Here is a 21,246-nt window from a genome sequence, read left to right on the forward strand (position 1 = left end):
GGTCTCCGTTCTCGTGGAATGCCTTCGTCGAGGGATCAACGTACATAGTCGATATTATTGCTATTATTACCGTCACCGTTATTATTATTGTTGTTATATGGTGCTTCTCTATCGAGGCGGAGACGCCGATAATCCGTAGGGTAAACGCTCGAGGTATTCCCTGCGTTAATTCGAAGTTGCGAAATCGCGAACGCGGACTTACATATTCGATTTCGGACGTAAGTTTCGGAATTCGACCGGGTAATCCGATGTAGTCGAGTTAGGTAATTTCGTGGAGAGGTCCGGCGATACAGCGACGAGAGATAGAGAAGACAGGGAAGATGAGAGAGAGAGAGAGGGAGAGAGAGTAGCAGCGATCGATCTCTCGGTCTGGCGTAGCGCGAGAGAAATTTCGGCGTAGCGACCGAATCGCAACTTCGCGCGCGATCGCCTTCGATAGAATACTGGATCTACGTGGAAATCCCCGCGAGCAACTTCGCCCTAACTTCCCTTGGACAGACCGTTGCTTGGCGTGACCAAGTACGGGCGACCGATCGTGCGCCATTATTGATCCTCCGGATTACGCGCGCGATTCTCATTTTTGAATTACACAAGAAATACCGGGGAGAAGGAACGAAGGAAAGAAGGAGCGAGCGAGCGAACGGCGACAAGGGTGGCTTTTCTGCTGTCGCATGCGAACGGCAAAAAAGATTTTGGTGGGTCAGAACGGGAGAGAGAGAGAGAAGTCACCCGGAGCAAACGTATTCGAGGGTCGCGCGAGAAGTCCGTAGTCCATAAATCGTCGACCGCTTGACACGCGCAACCGCGCGATATTTCGGCATTGTAGAACACAGATCGCGCGAATATATTAAGCAGGCCGTACACGCGAAAATCGTGTTAAGCATCGCGCGATAAATGGCGCAACCGGTAGCAACGGAGCGGCCCAGCACCGTTATAAATTACCGGCTCGGCGATCTTTCTGCTAACGAATCGCGCGTAATTTGCCCCGCCTCGCGCCGCCCGTGGCCGACCGACGGCGTTGATACTTCTGAATAATGCAGTTTGCATCGACTCGAGAGAGTGAGAGAGAGAGAGTTGGGAGGGAAGGAAAGAGAGGCACCAACGACGACGGTGACGGCGACAGTGACTAGGCGAGCGAAATCTGAATTACCGGGGACCTTCTCGTCTGGGAAAATATTCAAATATACATCGCTCTCTCGGCGTAATTTTAAATAAATATGCATCCTCGTCAATATGTATATCTGTCGACGCTAATTACGACTTAATGCGTTTCACACGCGTGGGCGAGATGAAAGAATCCTGGGTTTCATCGAAAAATCAAGGAAATATGAATCTGCCTCGAAATTAAATTTCGCTGTAATCCTCCGAAAGGTTGAATTCGGAAGTAAAATACACGGATAAAATAATTTCGCAGCCGGGAGAGCTGAAAATTCAAGGCCGCACGTGGGAATCGATTCCTCGATCATATAAAAGAGAAATATATAAATTGATCCGTTACAACCTTGAATATTACGCGGATGGCATGTATGAGACTCGCTCATCTCACATCCTTTCTTCATTGTATCCTTTCTTTATTGCAATACAGTCAGGATTCAGACTTTTGCATATGTACAGTAGAAACATATATTTACATCCTTCTATTTAGCATTGGTTCTATAATCTCCTTTCAGGCTTTTCGCTTTGCTACGAGTAATTATATTCTTTTATATTTAGATTAATTAGTTTGCACTTAGATAAGACATAAAATGTTGGAAAACTCGTACTTCATCTTTTGGTTGGCGCTACTACTTTATATCATATTTTTTGTTATCTAACTAGGCCAACTAATATAGTTGTTGTTGTTGTTGTTGTTATTATTATTATTATTATTATTATTAATAGAGGAAAAGGTGGTATTATGGTCTTCCATTTACATTTTGTACAATAATTTTAATAATCAATATTTGACGTTGAAAACTTAACAATTACATTTGTCAAAGTGTTGTTCAATCGGTTCTCAAAGTTATGAAATATTTATTATTTAGGATGTTATTTATGAAAATATAGCGACATTGCATGATAGATCTATAAAACATAGGATGGTAACGTGGCCTTCCATCAATATAGATTTAAAAAAATTGGTTTTGTTTAAAAAATACAGTGTTTTGTTACAAATTTATATATTTATTTAAAATAAACTCACTTATAGAAGGAATAACAAACGAATATAACCATACATTTTTAAAGTAGATACTACACGGGCTATTAAACAAGTATTTCCATAAGTAATCGCTTGAATTCATCTAATGGCAGAGACATCAACCCTCTAATGGCAAAGTTGGGATAGGACGCCACCCCACGGCTCGTTTATTTTACAGCTTGTACGCGGTATTTCTCTTCTTAAGGAATGTTTCGTGTTATTACTTACTTCTGTCATCCTTTTTCTACATTAATTACATGAAAAATAATCAAAACAACATCGTGAGGTCGTATCTAACCTCACTTTCTTGGATACGTTGAAAGTCCACTGTATTGTTAAAAAATTAAGAGAGGCCATAATATCACTTTCTCTTATTATTATTGTTGTTATTATTACACATATACACTTCAATCTGTCATTCGGGGCTTGCGAAAGTTCATCGAATCGTCGATAAATCCACGGGCCGAGATGAGTCGTTTTACAGACGCGAAATCGGATAATTACCGGAAAGGTGGCGCGGCAGATAGGTGGATGACGATACTTTGATTGAACATGACACGTATCGTTTCGTCGCTATTAATAAGATACGGCTGGAAGTTTTGCAACGGTTTTACAACTCTCTCTTAACAACGGATTAAAGGAACGCCCGCCTTTTCCGGCGAAGTTTTCGTTCGGCGAAGCCGTTCCGCAGCCGTGCTCGCCCTTAAACGTTCCGCTCGCAGCTCCGAGCAGCTTGCGGAACAAGGAACGAGGTACGATTCGCCACGCTTCTCGCTCCTTGGCGTCGTCGTCGTCGTTCCGCTGCTTCGATGTGCACCGTACATTGAGCACGTTTAACGGGAATTAAGACGTTACGACAGCGTGAGAGCCGACGGATACGGGCGCTCATTCGTCGTACTCGTTACGTTGATCCCCGGCCCGTCTCGAATTCTTCCACGGTATATAAACTGACGCGAGCGAAAATTGATTCGTTCCGTTAGTTTCGTGTCTCGGCCATCTAGATCGGGAGCGGTTTATCCGAAGGGGTGGATTACACTCCCGGGAGGGAGGACGATAATAACGTTCGAAGGGAGGAGGACGGAAAGCCCCTGAGCGAACCCGCCGATCTTGACAAATTAACGCGACCCTAAAGTTCGGTTTATATTTATTATCATTATTATTATTAATATGAAAATTTAATTGCGATACGTTATTTGCAAATTATTTTGCGCGTCGCTCCGTGTCGCTTTTTATGAGCCAGCCCGACGAAATCGCCGCTCGCAGCCGCGCGTCCGCGATTTTTCGTCCGTACGCGAGCGAGCTTTCGTAAGCGGCGCATTAATTACGAAAAATACGGCGCATTTTGGAGGGTAAAAAAAAAGGACGCGCACCGACGCGCGTTGTTTCGCTTTTCCTGAAGCGCACGAAAATATCGCGCACATCGCATCGCCGCGCGATGACTCGCTTTGGTTGTTATCATATCAAAGCCGGTTCTCCGGTGGTAATTGAAACTAATTTGTGGTCGCCCCGGTGAAGAGATAGTGCTCTCATAATTCATGTGGCGTGGGTTAATGCACTCGCATGTACGTAAGGGGGGAAATGTAAATACGAAAACCCGTATGTGTGTGTGTGCGTGTGCGGGGCGCGCGGCGGCGGCGCAGCGACGAGATGTAATCATCGCGTTCTCGGCATGTACATATTCCGCGAAATATACATTAAATTTCGACTAAATTTAATTGGATTTAAATATATTCCCGCGGAGGCGCAGCGTGAAAAAAAAGAATTGAATTAGAGCCGAATTAAGCTTAATTAATTATTACAAATTGTTAACTCGTCCGCGTTTTTTCCTGCCGCCGCTCCTCTCTTCCAAAAGTCATCCCGTAAATTCTCAGCGTGGAATGAAAATATTAAGCGCATTCGCTCCGACGAAATTTATGATCCAGAATTTTGAGTAGAAATTTTGATGCTATTTTGACGCTTTGAAGGGTAGTTTGCGCTTAGATGGCCTATAAATTAATAAAAGCCTTCCTTAACGATATCGACTCTTGTTAACTTCTCTCTCTTGAGTCTTTAATTCTACGGATTTAATTTTAGTGCTACCTTAAATAACCTATTCTGACGTTGAAAATGAAAAGGCAAGTTTAAGACATCATCTGTAATTTTTATCTTGAATATCTTTAGTTCAGTTATTATTGTACATTTTTCCTTTGCATGTAACGCAGGCAAGTGTAACCAATTATATATTTTTGCTCCAAAGAGAATGTTTCTTTCTTGTTTACTTTTAATAATTAATAAAAGAGAAGTTGGTATTATGGCTCTTATAGATATTATGGCTTCCTTAATCTCCGTTATTAGTTGACGAGTTATAACGATTTCTGAAATAAATATTTCATAACTTCGAATCTAGAATCGATTAAACAACACTTTTACGAATGTAATTGTTAAGTTGTCGATTTAAAGATTTACAGATCAATCAATTTACAGATTATTAATAAAATTATATAAAAATGGGAGCCACAGCACTACCTTCTCTTCTAACAACAATAATAATCAGGGTCAAAAGAGGAATAAATTGTATTATTAGAATTGAAATTGATCCTATTCTGCTATCTTAGCTCCTCCCTGTTGCAGAGTTAAAAATATCAAATAAAGTCGATATTTCAATTCGCGACCTCACGATGCTCGATAGAGAAGTTACTCACCGGCGTCTTCGTCTTCGCGATAATAACTATCCTCCCGTCGCGAATGCACGTCGAACGAGAATCGATGCAATTTGCCGCCACAAGCGGTATCACGTAATAGATAGTTAAATCACGATACAAGTTTAATCTTGCGGCTGTTTGATCATGAGGCCCTTCGAAGCGGCGCGGAGCACCGCGGTGCATCGCGAGAGGAGCCTCGTAGAATTCTGATTTCCCGACATCGATCGTCGTCCTCGCGTAAGATAGATTGAACTCTCGACGAGATTGACTTACAATACCGGGAAGCTCGCATAGTACGATGCAAATATTGGAATCATGCGCGGCACTAGAACCTTACTCGCCAAATTACCCTCGGCAAGTTCCTCTCCGAAGGGACTGCGTTTAAAGGAGGGACGTGGTTCAACCGATGGATTCAATGCCCTTCCGTCGCTGCGCTTCGGGAAATGTTGGCGGGAGCGCGCGGAGAATAATTTATTTTTCGCGTGGAGAAAAGGAGCGCAGTTGACCGAGACGTAAAAGCGAAGGGAGTCCTTTTGAGATCGTCGAAAAATGGACGTACGATAACCATGATTGATATTGACAACTATATCGACAGGATGTCGGCAGCCGTGATATCGATGGGATATTGATTAGTGATAATAATTTTATGTGCGTGTTGCTGCTGCTTCTTGCTTGTCAGAGCGACGGACAAAGACACGATTGACGTGATAAATAATTACCGATTTAACGAGGTGAGTCATTTTCTTTCTTTTCTTAAAAATTCACCGTCCTTTGTATGATTCTTCGGAAAATACAATATTAATATCCAATGATATGTTAATCAACACTGAAATATGAAATGTGTTGTTTTAATAACATATGTCGAATGTTCAATACCGTAAAGTATGATACAATAAATACAACATAATATGATAAGTCAACATTGAAAATTATAAAAACTTAACATAAAAATTTGTTTGACAAGGACCGATTTTAACGCAAGTACATAATGATTTCTACTGTGTGCTCCGTTCTATCAGCAATTATTATTATTATTATTACTAATATATAAACATTCAAGACGCAGTTCGTGAAAACGAGCTCTACCGAGACGACTCGTCGGTACTCATGCTCGCGGCGCAGATCGGCATCGTTTCCGCGAAAGCGCGACCGAATGGGTAGGTGACGGCCGCGTAAAATCGCGGTGGAGCCGGTATCTCTTTCTGGGACATTAACGCGTCGTGTCTCGTGCAAGATGTAAATATCGCAATCACGCCCGCGGGACGGAAACTTAACGGGCGGCCCTCGAAATACGGCGGCACATCGCGCGTGTGGCACTCCGACACGCTCGAACGGGCGGTTGCGAATCCTCGCGGCACATATCCGCGCACATAAATGCATTATTCAGGCTAGGGAGAGAGAGAGAGAGAGAGAGAGAGACAGTGAGTGAGTGAGTAAGAGAGCACGGGAGAGAGAGGGCGAGAACGAGAGAGAGAGGGATACTACGCGGGCTACACACTGCATTTGCGTTACTTCCAGAAGATTAAACTTGCATGCGACCAGCGCGCGGACTCGCTATGAAGTATAGTCGCAGACGGCGCGGCCGACATGCGACTTGCGCTCGGACAATGCACCACGTCGCTTTTGGACGCCCCTACGCTGCTGCGCACCCCGTTCGTCCCCTCATTTCGCCCTTTCTGTCTCATACCAGAGGGACCGAGAGAGAGGGAGGATGAGGGACAAATTTCGATTTTATTACGCAGCGCGTTCGCGCTCGCAACACCCGTTGTACATGCGTCGTGAAACAAGGGTAGCCGCGGATTTCGCTCCCTTCTCGGCCACGGGGCCACGTTAAAGGGATGAATTCATCAATATAATTGCGCGTACGCGCGCGCGCAAATGTAGCTAAATGTAACGAAGATAATTGATAACTATGATAGATAAGGATGTTGTGACGTCGTGAAAGTATCGATGCTAATATTGAGACGGGTATCTAATTAAGAGTATCGATATCATTAGTGACGGCAGTATCAGAATGAAAATGTCGGTGTTGGTATCGAGACTTAGATTTTTTTAATTAGAAATAATTAACAATTAACGTATTATGAATATTGATTTTGTGTTAATTTTTGACATATTTGCATTAATTCTCAACATATTCACTTTGTGTTAAATTAACTGAAGAATTTGTGCGTTTGGGACATGTGTTAAATTTAACAGAAACTTCATTACTATATAATATTAATACGGATAATTGGTAATCGGAAGTATCGGAAAGAAAATAACGATACAAAAAATATCTGGTATTGAAAAAAATATATCGATATCCTGGTTGGGTAAATATATCAACAGATGGTTACGATGTTGACGAAATATCGGTAATCATGATGAATGAGCAACGTTTTTTGTATCATTTTCGTTCTTCTCTTATCGTCGATATATATATATATATGCGCTTTTCGTTTGAATTGCATTCTGCGCGCGATGTATGGGCGATCTGACGGGTTTGCGGACCGGCGAGATGGAAGTGCGCGCGCGGCGCGATCATGAATCGCGCGACGCGTGTAGCCGGACGCGCGACGTTAAGATGTCAACGATCGAGAGCAATCGCTTACGCGATCGCGCTTAATGGAATTGCTGTTGCGGTGGGATTGTCTTAACCGGACGGTTAACGTGGTTTCGGGCAATGCATCAGGCCTCGAATGCACGCCGCTTGGCTTGGCGAATCGCCAATTATTTGGGTTAATGGTTTAAAGGGGACATGCCGGCCGCGAACCCGGTGTATCAGTTTCCGAAACAAAGCCGGCCGCCGTTGGCCCCGGGCTCGGAGCACACGCGTCCGCGGAAATGCTACGTTCAATGGGAAACTGAGTCGAAATTTTGGTCCTATATTTAGTCTACTTAGTTCTACATTAAATCTTCGAGTGAAGAGAACGGGGAATAACTTCCCATTTGTAACATCAAAGCGAGCATAATAGATGATCTTAGAAGACTTAATCTAGAACTGAGATGAAGACATCCATTATTGATGTTAGAGAAACATTCCCGGTGGAATATATCAGTAATATGATTATTTTACCTTTTCCAGAGAGAGGTGTGATATTATTTCACATCAATATATGCACGTTAATTACAACACTCCAATTTTTTCGGACGATTATACAGAGTGTCTGCAAAGGTCGGGGTGAAACTTAAAGGCTTAAACAATGTGTTAATGTCTGCTCGTAAGTCTTGGAATGTTTATGACTTTTTAATCAAGCGTTTTCGGACATAAGTTTATGTGAACTTGTTTCATCTACTCGGCTTGGTTAACACATTGTATAAATTTGGCCCTTTGACACCTTGACACCTTGTATTAACGAATTGAATATTTCTCTCTTTTTGTGCGTTTCTTGCCGCTTAGAGGCGCTAAGTAGGATTAAAGTTTCCATTAAAATTAAACCTACACTGATCCTCCGGAATCTACAGATGTTAGGAAATCCGGGTCGAAATTAGGTCTAAAATAAACGAGAAGCAACTTGACCTGGCATTATCGTCGGCGATTCATTAATCTTCGACGGTGTCATTCTGATATATTGACCCTTCGCGACGGAGAAACGAGTCTTACTCGCAATAGCGCTTTCGGCTTTCGCGAAAACAGTCCACAGCGAGCTGCCAGTGAAGGAAATAATTTCTAGTTTGTTTAAAAATCCCACCGCTGAAGCTCGACTGTGAACTCATCCCTTTATCACGAATGTAGTGATAAACGGATAAATCGAGCGGCGCTTCAGCGATGAATTTTCCAACAATTATAAATTCTTTCGCTTGTTTAACAGCTCCGTCGACCACCGACTCTCTATAAAAATTAATACCGTTTCATCGCGGCCCTCATCAAACGGGTATTGAAAAAAAATTCCTCCCTCTCTGTACGCGCGAATAGTTCCCCTCGCGCGAAAATTTGTTTAACTTAATTATAACGCAAATAATTAACAATTCCCCTGCGTTTAGCGGTTCCGTCGGAATCCCGTGCACGAGCGATCGGTACATACCAGCGTATGAAATTAACGAACCGTGACTTTTTTCCCCGCCGGAGATTATCCGAGAGGGACACCGGCTCGAACAGCGCGCTCCGCGTTTCACGAAGGAGAGAAACGGCTGGGAAAAACGATCTCTTCCTCGGAGCTCCGTCATTGTTAAACGTCCGCGATCACGCGCAACGGACGCGTATCCGATCGTATTGTTGCAAACGCCCCACACGGGACCCACAAATACTCGCGCGAGTAAGGAGGTTGTCGCGCGACACTCGTGTAGCAGTCGTACGCGAGAGCGGTCGAGTTCCATTCCGGTCTGTTCCTCGCGGGGGAGAGCCGTCAATTAACCGGCGGGAGTCGATCCGTGCGCGCGAGAGAGCGACGTTGACGAGGGACGACGAATCGGGATGATTTATCGGCCGGCGTACACGAGGACGCGCGCGGTGACGGCGCTGGTGGTTGCGACGTGTGCGTGGACGGATGTGCCGCGAGTCGTTAGACCCCGGGGTCCCGGTATTTGTGCGTCGGCAGGGCTCACCGCCACGAGGGTCGTCTGCTTGCTCCGTGTGACGAGGGTAGAGAGATACGACGAGCGTAATAGCGACAGTGATGACGAAGTAATGGAGACTCAACGGAGAAAGAGGAGGGGGAGGATTCGTCGTTCTCGCCGTTGTCGTCTTCGTTGGAGCACGCGTCCCGGATGACGGTGCTCGAGTTGTTTGCATTCCGCTCGATTCGACGGCCGAAGAAAGGAAAAGTCGAGGGTACGCGCGGGGGGGAAGCACTTTCGTGGATTATACGATGACTCGCGGATAATATTCGGATACGGCGGGTTGCCACTCGAGAAGGAAGAGACCGTGTGACGGTGTATTCCTGCATAACTGAGCCAACCAGCTCGGACGGTTTTCTTTGTTTGACTGAAAGCGCCGATTTGCGCTGTTGCAAACAGACGCTTTTGTCCGGCTGAATTAATGCGCTCGCGGCGTATTTGGCCTATCCTTTTTCCAGGCCTGACGCGGAGTCGCGATGCGATTGAAAAATTCACTCGAGGTAAACACCGGCGCTACCATCCGGTTACTTAGGTCACCTTCTGTCACTCTTTCTTGAAAGTAAGACTAAAAGATTCACTATCGTCCGTAATGGATCACTTTTGTCCCGAGCTCTGCCGTTAAATTTATAAGATATGTGTTTTATATATATATATATTTTTTTTTCGCCGTCATTCGTGATAAAACTAGTCCGAAAGCGTGTCTGTATTGTATCGTCCATGCTCTCTAGGTTTTTTTTTTTATGAAATATTAAAAACTGTATTATGATATATGTTCCTTTAATACTACAAAGGAAATTTAATCATCCAGAATATAAATTTTAGTTCTACATTAAATCTTCAAGTGGAGAAAACGGCAATAACTTGCTTATTTGTAGCACCAAAAAAGCACAATAGAAGACCTTTGGACACTAATGTAAAACTAAATCGGAATTAATATATAATTAAAATTTTCACTCGAGGAATAGCAGTAAATTAGCAAATTTCTACTTATTTATTTTATTATATTCTTTTTTTCTCTCTCTTTCTCGAAGTCGACTCGAGGATTTATTTGCGCTGAATTGACACACATCGTTGGTTTATGCGAATATGCGGCGCGAGGTCGCCTGAACTTTTCGAATTCGAAAGCTATGTTGGAATAATTTATTTATCGAGCGCCGGATACAACCGTGATATTTTCTGATTTCACGTTGCGTAGCGTTTGCACCGCTCGACAATCCAGTTAATTATGCAAAATCCGACGTTTTGGAAACACCGGCGTTCGCATAAATATTTAAAATCGGCCGAACGGTTTTATATCCAGGTCAATTACGCAATTTCAGCTTCTTCTTCATTCATGAATAATACGGGGCTGACGTCCCTCGACACCGCGATTGCTGTAATTGTGAATTATTCGCTCGCCGAGCGACGGAGGTGACGACGATCGGCGAGTTTAACAACACCGGCGTTAAATCATGGACTAATAATATTATTAGAGCTACCGGACGCGCGCAAATCGGGGGGGCCAGTTGCACCTTTTATTCGGTGAACGAGTCTCCTCTCTCCTCCCGAGATATCGCGACTTTATCAGATAATATTATTAATCTCCTTCACGCTGAAGAGCTGTGCGAGCAAAGGAAAATGATGAAATACCGAATAAGCGTAAATAAATAATATCTCTCGTCGGTATTTTCCGGAATTAAGCGTTTTTCCGACGCGGATATCCGAGGGGATGATTCATCCCGCCGCGATGAAGGGCGAAACAAGGACCCTTCTCGGTGTGCCCGGATTTTTCTCTCCCTTTTTTTCTTCAGTAATGAACACGCTGTCGCGCGAGATTTAACATCACGCGCCGACGTAAGACAATTAAAACCCCTTTTCGCGTAGTTGCCGCTTCATTACTCGTTCTCGTGGTCCCCCCTCTCCCCCCCCCCCCCCNCCACTCTCTCGCGCGCACGCGTGAATTAGCGCGATGGATTTACCCGCGGCGAATTCGCCGCGAAATCCCTAATAACGCCAGCTCTCGGAATCCTTTATCCTCCTCGCGCGCGCCTCCACCCCTCTCGTTTCCCACCCTCGCGCTCATCATCGCCTACTTACGTTTTCCGACGGATGGATGAATCATCCCCCGTCGAGTCCCCTCCCCGACCACCGCTTTACCGAAAACTTCGTTTCGCCGTTAACGGCGGTTCCGGGTGTGGGAGGGTGTAAGCGTTATTCGCCGGCGTAACTCGATAACTCGATAACTCGCCTCTTATCCGCAAGGTGCCGAGTAAATTTAAGAGGTCGCTTAAAATTCTACGCCTCCTGCTATTCGGCACACCTCTCTTTCTCTCACTCTCTCTCTCTCTCTCTTTCTCTTGCCGATAGATCTCGTCCGATTCGGACCGTTAGTTACCCCCGCAGCGCGCCGAGAGCGAGGGAGCCCCCTCCCCTCCCCCCTTTCCGGTTGTACGCGAATTCACTTCATCCTTTTTCACTGTGTCTTACGAAACTAACCGAGATTATCGAGATTTTTCTCCGCGCAATGGCCGCGTTTCGTCACTCCTTTGTTCCCGGCCGCTCGCGAAAGCGCGGCTAATGAAAAGGGGGAAATCAGATATCGGGAATAGGAATTATTAAGTGATTACAATGACGATGACGAACGTCGTCGTTTAGATCGAGATAGAGGGAATTTCGGACGAACGTAACGATTTAACAGAGCCGATGACAGTTAACTCGATATTAAATATCCCTCTGAGAATGGGAATAACGAAACGGGAGAATTGCAGATTCCGGGGGTAGGAAATGTATCAGGCGGCGGTAAAATAAGGATGATAAACGTCATCGGATCGAAATGAAAAATATCTTTCGACCAATGTAACGATCTAGATTATCAGAGTTGATTAAAGTCATCCCGATGCTGAATGTATCTCCGAGAATAAAAAGAATGAAATGGGAAAATCGCACAGATTTCGAAAATAGGATATATCAGGTGCTAACAGTGACGATTAAATTCGTATTAAATAGTTTTACAAAAAAGAGTCATCATGCGAATATTTTTAAGAAGTACCACCGCACGAGAAATATCCCGAGATCTCATTGAGTGCCTGCATCCACCTTCCTAATCCTCGACAAACAGATTTCCATTTTAGCCACTTATATCCAGCGCCCGAACTACAGCGAACTACTCCGCGAAACTACTTATTTGCTGTAATCTGCCGATTGTTTCGTGTAATGTACTTAAGCATTCAGCCTGTAACGACCTCGCTTTCCGGAGAAGTCCCAAAAATGACGCGCGTTCCTGTTGTAGAGAAGCGGAAGCGAGAAGCGAAAGGGAGAAAGAGCAAAAGAGAGGAAGGGACAGAGAGAGAGAGGCATAGATGGAGGGCAATAGAGACGAGAGGGAAATCCTTTCACGAACGGGCGCGCAACGGATTTAGGGGTGCGGTAACCTAAACTCAATAACGCGCGAGCGCTCGCGTCTACCGTGCATTAAGAGCTAACGAGATGTATCGCGGCACTCGGAGATTCGCCAGTGGTAAGCTGTTTTAACAGGAGGGTGGAGTCGAGTAGTCACCTGTCGCGTGACACGCCTAATGGGATAATACACGCGGCGGGAGGAGGGTCTCCGTCTATAATAATTAGCGTCGCGCGAGGTAATCGGCGGTGCGATCCGAGAATCACCACCGTCGTCGTCGTTTTCATTATCGCTCGCTTCTCCGAGACAAAAGTCGCTCCCGTTCGAGGAACTTGCGGCTCGAGGGTGAGACTCGGATCCTTACATCGGCGCGGGGTAGATAGTTCGTTTGTCAATTAAATCTCGGGGCTCCCGTGGTGCATACTCTATACAGGGTTTACCAAAATCGTGGAAACGGTGGAATATCTTGCAAACGATATGCAGTAGGCAGGAAAAATGGTTTGGACAAAAGTCGTAGAACCTGGAGGTTATTTCGAAGTCGAGTTTATTTCTTCAAACGGAATCTCTTTTTATTTTTATTTTTTTTTTAACATGAATCGATTTCTCTGCTCATTTTGCATGTAAAATTCTTATTAGAAAATAAAATCATCGAAAAGTGGATATTTCCTTAAGATATTTTACCTTTTATTCTGGCATTTTTCAACACAAAAGATATGAAATATCTCATAAAATGTTCGCTTTTTTGTCACCAGCTTACGTTCCCTTTTAAACTCGACAACTTTTCGTCTGAAATATTTTTTTTTTCTTGTCAATTTCTTCGTTTTCAAGATATTTCATTATTTTCACACTTCTGGTGAACTCGGTATACCCTGTCAACGGCGAAGGGATGTGCGGGAGGGCGTTAAACAACGTGGATTTTTTTTATCTCGCTGTCGAGATTTCATTTGCCCTCGTTGCAAATGGAATTTTATTTGAGCGTTCGGCAAAAGCGGCGGCCGCGGCGGCGATTGCGACGGCTACGCCGGCGTCACGATTCACTGAATCAATTTTCCCCTCGTTCCATAGACAATATCGACGAACCATTTGCAGCGTCGATGGTGTACAATTTATTGGAATTAATGCCGGGCGATAACAATCGAAGGGAGTAATCGGATGAAAGAGCCGTGCGTGGCATTTGTAGTGTTTTAAGGCCGCCAGTCCGCTCTCTCTCTCTCTCTCTCTCTATCTCTCTCTTTCTCTCTTCCCCCTCCCTCCCCCTCGCTCTGCCTCCCTCCCTCCCTCTTCGCTCTGTCCCACTCTCTCTTTCCCCCGCCGAATTTGAAGTTGATGGCCTCGCTAATACGATTTAACGTATTGACGCATATTTATGTGTGCATCGACTTCATTAAGCACCGTTGCGCTAGTAAATTGATAGTAGCGCGCGCGATATGGAACGGTAATAATTCACCCTCCCTTCTCCCCCTCCTCCTCCTCCTTCACCGCCGGCCGCACCCGAGCGTCGTTAGAATATTTCCCGTCGTAACGGACTGGAAATGGGGAAAAAACCGGAGAAAAACAGAAAAAAAAATAGAAACAAAACACGGGAAGCGGGGGATATGATGGAACGGATAGCAAATAAAAAAAATCTGTATATATAAATACACAGAGAGTAATACGATGAAAAGAGAATTAAGGGATTGGATTAAAGTCGAATGGTGGCAAAATTGCTCGCGTATTTTGCGCCTTGCTCCAGATACCAAAAACTTCTATTACTTGTTGCGTCAACGATGCGAAAAAAATCAAGGGATTAGATTAAAGTCGAATGGCGAAAAAAATGCTCGCGTATTTGCGTCTTGCTGCGGATACTAAAAACTGTTGTTACTTGTTGCGTCAGCGATGCGTAAAAAAGGAAATTAAGGGATTGGATTAAAAGTCGGATGTGGCGGCAAAATTGCTCGCGCATTTGCGCCTTGTTCCGGTTACCAAAAACTGCCGTTACTTGTTGCGTCAACGATGCGAAAAAAGCATTATGAGATTAGATTAGAAGTCGAATGACAGTAAAGAAAGAAATGTCGAAAACGGCCGAGCCGCGCGTGATTCACCCCTCGTGTACGCGATGACTGATGGCCGGGTGGTTGCGGCCGCGTATTAACCCGCCAAGGATCTGGAAGAAAAAACACGGTCATCGTCACGGAACGCGAGAGTCACCCTCGCGCGTAACGACTTCCGCGTCGCGCTGTCGCTCGGGGGATGCTCCGAGGGGGTGAGAGAGAGAAGTCATGACGTCATCGCGGAAATAGAAATTAGAGAGCTCACGGGACGAATCAGAGGGATCGTGTGCGCGATGGTCTGTCTCTTAAACTACGGTCGTCCTTAAATCTTGGCGAGAACGACGCGGTAGTTCACATAAAAGTTATTTATTGGAATGTAGTTAAACGTTCTCGTCGTTGAGAGAGAGAGAGAGAGAGAAAAAGAGGGAAAGAGAGAGCGCTTTTGTTACACGTGTGTGCGAGCGGGTGATGCAGGAAAACACGAGAGAGAGCGGGCTCGCACCGATTGCGAAAGAGAGAAGTGTGTGGCTTTTCGATTTATTATATCGCCCGCGGCGTTCCATCGGACATTATTATCGATCGATGATGAAGGAGGTGGAGGAGGCCGCGATTCGCCGCTGGTCCGCGATGCCTCCTAAATCGATTTAAGCACGTCCAGAGCGTCCAACGGCCGGCTAACCGTCGGCGGGGGTTGACGAACGTTACCTCTGTGTGTGCTTTGCGCTTTATGCGCCATTAAGCTCGGCTTGAGTCGTGGGGAGAGTGTTGGAGATTTTCGGACGATCGATGTCAAGCGAGCTTCTCTGATATTCGTGATGTCGCGAGTAGAACTCTGATTAAGCCCCTTCGTCTAATGCAAAATATAATGTGAAATAAAATAAATATAATATAAAGAATAATAAAGATATGTGCGCTCTTTGAAGAAATGAAACACACACACACATACACAGTGGAAAATTTGGTGTTAAATTTAACGTAATATCGTCGAATATCGATATAACACAAAATATTGAGATAATATACAAAATGTTGAAATAAACGCGCATGTCCGGAGCGGAGCCCTCGAGTGCAAAGGGTTAAATTAATATATGGATATGTAAAAAATTTAACACAAAAATTTTTACAAGGACCGATTTTATTCTTAAAAGACCGCTGCAACTCTCTAAAGGGCTTCACTCTCGACAAGACCATAATCGCCGTAAAATTTCTTCAAAACGAAAGAGATCGTTAAATCTGCTTTAGACTTCGCTTTAACTTTAGCGAATCGAAGAAGATACAGAGAGGACAAGGCTGTATTTGATAACGAATCGTTCCTGTGCGAAATCAAAGAGAAGATTTTAGTAGCGATAAACTTGTGTGCTCGTTGCCGCTCTCGGATCGTAACAAGCAGAACAATAGGCTCCTTATCATAATTAACGCATCTAGTTTGCTAATTTACTTTGCTAATAATACTAATAATAGTAGATGATCTTTAACCCATTCGAGACCGATTGCACACCGTGTGTGTTAATACTTCACTTTCTTTAACGAACGAGCGAGCGTGAGTGTACCGACAGCTTGAAGTCTCTTTTGCGCGTCCGCAACAGACAACGGATCGGGTTCACCTGGCCTTGCAGCGCTCACTTCCGAGAAATGGGAAAAATCGCGCATGACGGGCGAGACGCGGTAATATCGCGGGATAAAGCGTTCACATTTAAACCACCGGCGAATTATTCGAAAGCGGCGCATCCCGGCGGTCCCTAAATTCGCGGCTGGTCTCATGAGCTCTGCGAGCGGCGAATAGCCGGTTTTCGCGGTCACAAACGACGACGGCGATTCACCGTACCAATTAATGTTCGTGCTCGTAATTTGATATTCCGGCCGTAGCCAATATTCCGCCGCGAAATAACAACTGGACCCGGGTTTCGAAATGCCGCGAACAACAGACTGGATTAATGTCGCGCCGTTCTCGCGGCAATTAATGTAGTTTCGTCGCCGGGTGGCCGCGACGGTGTCTAATAATACGGAAACAATTAGTTAACGCGGGCGTACAATCGCGGGCGTGCGCACGCAACGGCGGATCGGATTTTATATATCGTGCGCATGAGATAGTCGTAAACAGCGAACGAGTCGAACATAGCGCAAACGAGTCGAATATAAACGCGAGCCAGAAACCGAAAGAGAGAGAGAGAGGGTGGATGGGGGTGAGAGGGAAGGGAGGGCGCGCCCGGTGCGGGAAACGGTCGGGGATATAGCCCGCGCATTTAATTAATCAACTCGCAGTCGAGTGCATTCCCGAGAAAACGATCGCCGGGCTCTCCGCCTTCGTTTTATTTTTCCCGCCGGCTCCTTCCCCCGCCCAACCTCCTCCTTTTTCTATCGAGACTTTTGTTTGGCCGCGAGATTATTACGCGAGGTACGAGGCGTGCGCGAGATGGAAATTTCTTCGGTTCGAACTTCGCTTCTAATTATTAATTAATTAGCCCGCTTGCTTCTCCCCGAGACTTTCAGCTTCGACTCTTGCTTTATATTGCAGCCTCGCCCCACCTCCGCCGGCTCTTATCTTTAGTTTTTATTTCGCGTCGGCTTTTGGATTTGATTTCACGCCACTCGGGGATCTCTCTCTCTCTCTCTCTCTCTCTCTACTCTATTCTCTTGTTCCTTCTCTGCCGTCACTATCGGGCGAAGTTTGATCATTTCCCTAATCCTCTATACCTGGATTATTGTTGTGCGACGTTAACAGATACCACGGTGCAACAGAATCTGCGTCTCCAAAGAGCTGTCAATTCGTCGGTCAGATTTGTTTCCTCACTGGAAAAAGATGTTTATACAACCCCCGTACTGCGAGAAACTGGGTTGACTTAAAACGAACATCAGAAGAAATTACTTTGCTTTATTGGACACTACTAAAGAAGGGATCTGACTATATTGAAAAACCCATTTAGTTGAAGAAGATTTGTAGAATTGAGATTTTTAGGAGGTTCTTTTTAGGTGTAGAGCTTCCAAGTTTTGGAATGGTCTGCCTGCGGGACTACGTAATGCTCACACAATCGAGAATTTCAAATCCAATTTCTGTAACCTTCTGTTCCATTGTGGTATTTGACCGATCAGGTGCTTTACTGCCTTGGGATCGGTCAATAATATATAGTTACGGCTTGTTGGTTTATATTTCTTGAAATGTCCGAACAGACTGTGACAGATTTTCTCTGTCAATTTCTCGAACATCGGTACAATTAAAATATCGGCATAAGTAAAAATAAGAGAATATTACTAAATTAATTCACATGGATAGCTTAGGCTATTGCTAGAAAATAGTGTCTTTATGATACATATTTGTAACAATTATTTCAACAATGTATATATTTCCAGAAAATTTCTGGTAAATTAGCATAATTTAAAATCAAATTAGAGAGTGCAACTAAATTAACGTACATAGGTAGCTTAAGTTATGCTCCCTAGCAATAAGCTAAGCTAATTATATGTACGTTAATTTATATTCTCTAATTTTATCTCAAACTAACGCTAATTTACGAGGAATTTTCTTGAAATGTATATAATAAACACGCGTTCCCTGATACGTATTTGGTTAATTACTTTAAGAAATGTTTGTATGTATGTACTTTAAGATATGCAAGTATATATTCTAAGCTTTATATGTTGAATATTGTACGTTACGCGCTTAAGGGAATTTTACTCCAGAGCGCAAAATAAATAATGCTTTCTCTCTTTCTTTCTTTCTCTCCCTCTCTTTTCGTTTCTCTTTTTATTAATTCGTGATTTCCTTCTCTTTTTTCTGTCAGCGGATCCAGCGAGATACTACTTCGCGGTCCATTGTAGTGGGTAGACGATCGGGAGCGACATCTGCGGCTGTCCTGGCGGATACCGGTGATATTTCGGTGAGTGACAAGAAAACTGAATATTTCAGAGAATAGCGTAGGGAGTGCCGAAACAGTCGACATCGCCGGTGAAAGAGTATGTTCTGTCCTTTCATCGAGAGAATTAACAATCAACAATTCATGCGCGTGCTCTCGCGGAAAGTCGAAACGAAAGCCGATAACGACAATTCGGCTGGCCGGCGAATTTTGCAGAACGCTTCCCCCCCCCCTCCCCCGTTTTTTTCTATCTCTTTATTTATGAAACAGCGCGACACCCGGCGCGCATTTATCTTTGATACTGCCGCGATATCGGATGAAGCTCTCAGCCTGTGCATTTTTAAGACGAGTCGCGTTTTGGCAGAAAACGTGACGTTAAAACGCGTCGAAGGGGTTTCTTGCGTTTCGAGTTCTTTTTCGTTTCTCCTCTTACTCGCGAGATCGCCGAGTTCTCCCTCGAAAGACGGATGTCGAATGCGAGGATTCCGATGCGCGAGAAGGAAGCATTTTAAATTTCATCTCGATACAGCCCTTTGCGCGTTTTTAACAGCGTAGCTTGCGAAAGGCCAACTAATGAGTTGCGTAACGGCCGCAGATGGAAAATCCGCGCGCGCTCTCGTGCTCGCCCCCCCCCCCCNCCCCGTCACCCTCGCCGTTCGTTGTTGTTTCCCGACGGTGGACGTCGATTCGTGAAAAGCGGGCGAAACATCTGGCCGCCCTCGCGACAGAGGAAATCTAATTTCTAAGCTCGCGCGCTAATTCCTCCTTTTGTAACTCGATAAAAATCGACGGGCCGAGAGTCACCTTCCTCTCCCCCTCGTTCCCCTGCCACGCCCTCCCCCCATGGTTCGGCCGGTTTCCCGCGCTGTGTCAGACATTGAGGAAAAAAAGGGAGAGAATGAGGGGGCAAGGGAGGAAGAAAACCCGGCGATAACGGTTCTCCGGTCCCTTTTTCGCGTTGATTGGAAATGTTTGTCTCCGCGCGCGCCCCCTCGCGAATCGATCTGGATCTGCGATCCAGGCCTCTCCTCCTCTCTTCCCTCCCCCACGTGACTCACCACCCGGGATTTTCTCGTAGCGACCGCCTCACTCGCGTTTCTCCGACTCCGAAAAGCTCTTTCCTCTCGAGAACGCTTCGATCAGTCGTAAGGAAGCTCGCCAACTCGTTCTTTCTCTCTCTCTCTCTCTCTCTCTCTCCTCGGCGCCGGGTTTATTGGGAGTTTCTGTTGAAAGATCGAGTGGGATGGGAAAGTGGGCGAGAAAGAGAGAAAGAGAGAGAGAGAGAGAGAGACGGAAGAGGGCAGAAAGATTACGGATGTTTGAACTTATTTGTGTGTGGGACTCGAGAGAGCCCGCGGGCGTGCGACCAATCGAAATGACCGTCGCCGACGCCGTCGTCGCCGTCGTTGGACGTCGCCTTCCAAGAGTGCCTCCGCAACCCCGAGAGTTTCGCGAAGTATGAATCTTTCCTTCAGCAGTCGCGGCCTCGGAATAACGCGGCGGGCGCCGGCTATCGTTGATGGTTATTCGGAAAAATTCTTCTCCCATCTGTAAGAAATACGAGCGAGCTCGAGTGGGAATCGATTTGCTTCGGATGAAGGGTTACGGGGAGTGGGGGCTGCAGTAAGGGGCCGGGGAGCGATGCATCCGCGCATCCATTTTTAACCCGCGTAAGAGGAAAAGGGAGTAACACGACCGGTTTTGCTAATTTTTCGAAATTAATAACAAATAGCGAGTCGATGCCAAACTTGTCGGAAGTTTTTAACAATAAGTGAATAACCAGCTGTAGTTTGACTTCAGTCTGTTAATGACAGTAGGTAAGATTTTAGCTGCTCAGAAGAGAAGAAATGTACGGAAGAGAAATCTGGTTGAATTTATCAGACAGCGAACACGAGCCAAACGCGTTTTGGTTGAGGGAGACAGAATTCCCGGTCCTTACTATCCAAATTTGTTCCTTATAATCGCAATTCCGATCTCTTTAACCATAACACGTCCGGTTCGTACACTGTCTGCTAAATTCAATCGAACCTTTATTTCTACATGATACATCATTACTTTCGCGTTACTACGAAAATAAGAAGGGAAAATCGACAAACTTTAAAGTCATCATCGCGCGCGCCGTTCACATTATATTAATAAACGCAAATATTTTCGCGGCTCTTCGGGGGATCGATGAAACGTCGGCGAGGATCGACATCCCGTTCCCACCTCTCGACACTACATTCGTCTCTGTTAACTTGACGAGCTCTCGGCGGGTTCACGCGATCGCGATCCTCGCGCGATCGCCTCCGGGCGACACGTTCGACTGTTCGCACGCGCGCGACCGGCGTTTACATTGCGGCATGAAATATTCACGTGATCGCCGTGGAAGGGATTTAGCGCCGCGTGGAAAGTAACGCGGCGTGTCCGATTAATTATTATCGGGGTCATTATCGGGCGCAAACCGCAAGCGCCGGGAAATTTCAACAGCCGCCGCGGGCGACAGCGGCGGCGACGACGGCGGGCTACGGTCTCGCCTGCACAACGGGGACAGGGGCGTAATCCTGCCTGCTAATTATCATAACGTCGCTCCCTCTCCCCCCCCCCCCCC

General features: G+C 45.4%; 1 long non-coding RNA gene across 1 annotated transcript in view; it reads left to right on the forward strand.

Annotated features, from left to right (window-relative positions):
• LOC106748312 overlaps nt 1-21,246 on the forward strand; it is a 142,981-nt gene that overhangs the window by 26,932 nt on the left and 94,803 nt on the right. Inside the window, exon 2 of the long non-coding RNA XR_001374733.1 lies at nt 18,585-18,680. This is a non-coding gene — a long non-coding RNA (uncharacterized LOC106748312). The remainder of the gene's footprint in view (nt 1-18,584; nt 18,681-21,246) is intronic.

Source organism: Dinoponera quadriceps, unplaced genomic scaffold (assembly GCF_001313825.1).
Source record: "Dinoponera quadriceps isolate SergipeBrazil2010 unplaced genomic scaffold, ASM131382v1 scaffold2723, whole genome shotgun sequence".
NCBI lineage: Eukaryota > Metazoa > Arthropoda > Insecta > Hymenoptera > Formicidae > Dinoponera > Dinoponera quadriceps.